The 4,576-nt window shown below is 32.3% G+C and overlaps 1 long non-coding RNA gene across 1 annotated transcript; it reads left to right on the top strand.

The window, feature by feature from the left end:
• The first annotated feature begins 323 nt into the window (after positions 1 to 323).
• Positions 324 to 2,365, top strand: LOC107012237. Its single transcript, XR_001456008.2, has 2 exons — positions 324 to 797; positions 2,077 to 2,365. It is a non-coding gene; the product is annotated as an uncharacterized LOC107012237 (long non-coding RNA).
• The last annotated feature ends 2,211 nt before the right edge of the window (positions 2,366 to 4,576 follow it).

The following is a 4,576-nucleotide window of genomic DNA, read 5'->3' as shown; positions in this document are numbered from 1 at the left end:
TGTAGTATTTTAATTGAATAGTATTTCTTTAAATTTCTCTTAAATCATTTTAATAATAGCCCATTTTATTCAAATTATTTCGATTCTAGCCTATCCAATTCTAATTTTCTTTCAATTACAGCCACTCTTTCATTCCAATTCTAACCAATTTTATTGCAACATTGTCCATTCCAATAATCAATCCAATTTGATTCTAAGATTTAATCTTTTAATCTCAGAATTCATTCTTTAAGTAGATCCTGATTGAATGTTAACCCTATATATCTAAATGAACGGTTCAGATCTATCCAACTTTCTTTCCTATTTTAATTCTAAAAATACCACCAACCCTAAAACATTTTTATTCTCTCTTCCTTCTCTGCAAGCAGCGCCGCTGCTTTTCCTCCTCCACGGTGAACTCCGGTGAGACGCCTTTCGACCCCTCTCTCTATCCTTCTCTTCCTATCTCTCGTTCCTCCATTCTCTCCGGCGAGACTCCATCCTCCCTCCTCCCTTCTTCTTCTTCGTCTCCCCCTCTCCTCCTCTCTTTTCTCCAGCAGGGACGACCAACAACAGACAGCAGCAGCGGCGACCACCACCAGCAGCCGGCCAGTGTCCCCGCCTCATCTCTTCTCTTTTCTCCAGCAGTTGCGCCCAACAGGAATGAGCAGCAGCGCTCAACGACCAGCAGCAGGTGAGAGCAGCAGCTGCGACAGCGAAAACCAATAAGCTCCGGCCAGTGATCAAGGCAAGCTCCAGCCAAGCCCTTTGAAAGCTTTAAGTTGGTCAAAAGATGGATCTTTAACAGATTCGTTCAGGTACATTTCTTTCAAATTATTATCTCGTCTTTTAGAAATTTTATTCTTCTTCTTATTTGCTATGTGACTTTGATATGGAAGTTCTATGCATATTCAGAATAGGTAAATTCATTTTAGTACTGCTAGTTGGGATTTCCAAATTTTATGAATTACGTTTATATTTTGATACTTGGTTGGGTATATTAATTTGTTGCTCCAGCTCGCTTAATTGATTCATGCTACTAATATTGTCATGACTGTTGATCCTCCGGGTGTAAAAGTATTGATTTTCCCTAAATCGCTTCTACTGTAATTGCTTTTCTTAATTACTATTAAAAGAGTTTTTCCAGTTTGTTTTGATTTTCCATTTTGACGACTTGTTCTACTTACATGTTAGTGGTATGCAGTATAGTTAGATGATTTATAATTTAAACGTTTATTTTTGAAGTGTTTCTTAGTGGATTATTTACTGGCAACGACTCTATATGTTTATGCATGATAAGTGCGTGTAGATTGATTTATTTGTGGTATGCATATATATGGCTGATTTGGTTCTCCCCTGTTAGGAAAAAAAAATTATTTTGTGATTGCATAGGTAATTTTTTCCTTGTATGGGTCATTCTTACTTGTCTCATTTTGTTTAATTGAAATCTTGACAGATTTTTTATTATAATTGGTAAAAAAATAATTATATTTGTTTGGCTCTCTTAAAATTAAAAAAGAAATGAGAAGGACTTAAGTAGCTAAGTTTCCAAAAGGCTATTAATTGATCCCTGTTTCCTTAATTAAAATTGATGGATCTATTACAATGTTTTCATATTGGGTAAAAAATTTAAAAATAATTTTAATTTTGGCGTTCCTTTGTAATAAGGAAATTGTGATTTAATTGATTCCTCAAAATATATTTTTTTTCCTTCTAAATCATGTCTCTCCCACGATATAAATAGGATCCCTCCCTTCATTATTCTTAACCCTCACATTCTTTCATTGCTTATACTTAAATACTAATAATATATTGCTCTCTACTCTTAAAATAATTAAGATTCGAGTTAACATTCAAGTGTTTTCTTTGTTAATTTGGTGTGTTTGGGTCGAAAGTTGGATTACGTTGTCTCTGTTGTTGATAATCTTTTCTGCTTAACTGGTTAGTATTCTTATTTAGCATTTATATTAGTCTTGCATTCATCCTTTCCTTTCTATCAATGTGTGGTCTGATATGTTTGAATTCGTCTGAAACTCGTGTGTTGGTAGTGAATAATTATGTGTTTCCATCTATGTAGTTATGATCTCTCGCCTTTAGTATTTTGTTTAGCAGGTTTGAACTAAAAGCTCAAGAGATAAAGAGTCGCTTGAGATGGGTTTCCGGACAAGATTTAGTTTATTATTATATTTCTATTGCTCCATGTTTAGTTTGGTATTGTAATACATGTAGTAACTCTAACTCTCCAATATTGTTAAATAACCCGGGGAATCGCCTAAGGGGAAAGGGGTTACGTGCTACTTGTTTATTTTATTTTATCACAACTTATTTGTGTTGGAAAATATTCTTATAGGATTGTGATTCATTTGTTAGTCCGTGTTTTAACAAATATGTTTTAGATCTAACTAATTTAAAACAAAATATGTCATCATCATTCGTCATCTATCTTTTAATTATAGCTAGTTTCAAATTGTTCATGCCTTAATTGCCTCTTTAATATGTTATCGGATTGACGTTAACCACCTTCTTAATTGTAAACAAATAAATGATATTATGGTTTTGAATATTATCATATTATATTTATATATTGAAAACCTAATTTTGTCACCTTAGATTCCATGCCATAGGACTGGATAAATGTAATTGGATTATATTAATCATTTGTCCGGGGTGTTAAAAGTTTGTTTGCAAATTTTTTGCCTGCCATTGGACAAGATTATTTTCTGCTTACTTAATTTTGAATATGTCTGAAGGTTTATTTTATGCACTATAATTAATTGGTCTGCCATATAAAATCAACCATGTTATGCATGTGTCTTTTAAAAATCTACTACTATATGTTGTTTCAATTAAATCCTGCTCAAATTAATTAATTTTCTGTGCTATTTTGCAACTCAAAATCTTCTCTATAATATAGTTTTCTACATCCGCAAATATTTTAAATCAGTCAATAACTAACTGTATGCTACTTTAAAATAATTTTTACATAATAGTCTAATCTATTATTGCATTAACATACTATTTTCTACATAATCTCTCACTTTAATTTTTCTATCCTAATAAAATTTTACTCAAATCTTAATTTCTGCATTATAAAAATTTTCTGGCCCATAAAATTTATTAAAATAAATAAGTAAATAAACTCCTACCTATGTTATATCTTTTTTTCTTTCATTAATTAATATTGTCTTGTTGCTTACTCAAATTTTCGTATGTTCACACACTTCGCATGAGTCCTTTCACAATTATGTGTGTTCGCTAGCATGCTAATAACCAAATGTAGAGGCGAACTTGAGAATTTACGTGTCAAACATTGTCCCGTATTTTTTGATTAGTGTATTTTGTCTAAACCATCCTACTAAGTCCAATGCCTCTTGGACATTATGTCAGGACGGTTAGACACCTTTTAGGTACGAAATGCATGCGGTGGTGAGGTAGTGATAGTTGGCCCTATGGATATGATGACATCGATTCGATCTAAATGACAAACATTGATTTTATCTGTCCCTATACAGAAGTTGATCGAAATAAAATTAAAAGTCGAGTGTTGATCCAAAAGTCTCTTAGAGTCTCCCTTCCCTTTTGTCCCTTGATTTACTTTAATTATGTGTATTTGGGGTAGCTTAAACAAAATCTAAAATTGGTTGTCTATATGATTGTACAATTTCTATCCTCTTGGTTATCTCTTTATTAATTGCTTAGTATATATTTTATTTATTATTATCACTAGACTCCCATGATTATATAATTAATTAAAATAATAATGTGAGCTATTTTTTCAATATGTTGTTACATCACATAGTCTCGTCTGTATTTAAATAAAAATGATTTTAATTGTTTATGCTATCGCCTAGTTTCGCATGCCTAATCAATTATATAAGTAAATAAATAAATAAATTGATCTTAATTGTTTATTTTTATCACCCAGTATTCCATGCTTAATAATTTTTAAAAATTATAATATGAGCTAATTGTTGAATAGTTGTCATTTATTATATCACTTAGCTTCTTAGCATGATTAAATTAATAAAATAGCCTTAATTGTTTAATTTTATGTTACCACTTAGTAAGTATGGCTAATAACTAATCATAATGAAGTGACCTTATTTTCTCCTTGTAATCCCCATATAAATTGCATTAGATACGGTTGGGACCCATTGTGGACCTCGCGGGATGCCTAACACCTTCCGCTCGAAGTAATTTGAATCCTTACCCTAATCTCTGGTTCGTTGACCTATTAGTAGATTAATTAGGTTAGATAGGTGCCCTACGCACCTTAATTCGTTAGGTGGCGACTCTTCAATACCAAAAATCCCAAAAGAGTTGTTAGGTCGTGCACAAAAACCATTTTTACGGAAAGAAAATGGTGCGCCATAAACTGCTTTCGTTAGATTTGCATGTTTTTCTTCTATTGTAGAAGTTTCAACCACCATCGTGTACATGTTATGTGGGGTAGATCTCGTGCTTAAGACATCATTATCAGTTGAAGCAAATGGCTTCTTGGATGTAGATAGACTCAATTGGGCAAGAACCCTCTCAACCATTTCGACAATATATTCTTTTGCAGCTTTTGTAGTTGACTTCACATGTTTTGGAGACA

Source organism: Solanum pennellii, chromosome 3, assembly GCF_001406875.1.
Source record: "Solanum pennellii chromosome 3, SPENNV200".
NCBI classification, from domain to species: domain Eukaryota; kingdom Viridiplantae; phylum Streptophyta; class Magnoliopsida; order Solanales; family Solanaceae; genus Solanum; species Solanum pennellii.
Note: the sequence above shows the minus strand (reverse complement) of the source record. Positions and strands in the feature narration are given on the sequence as shown.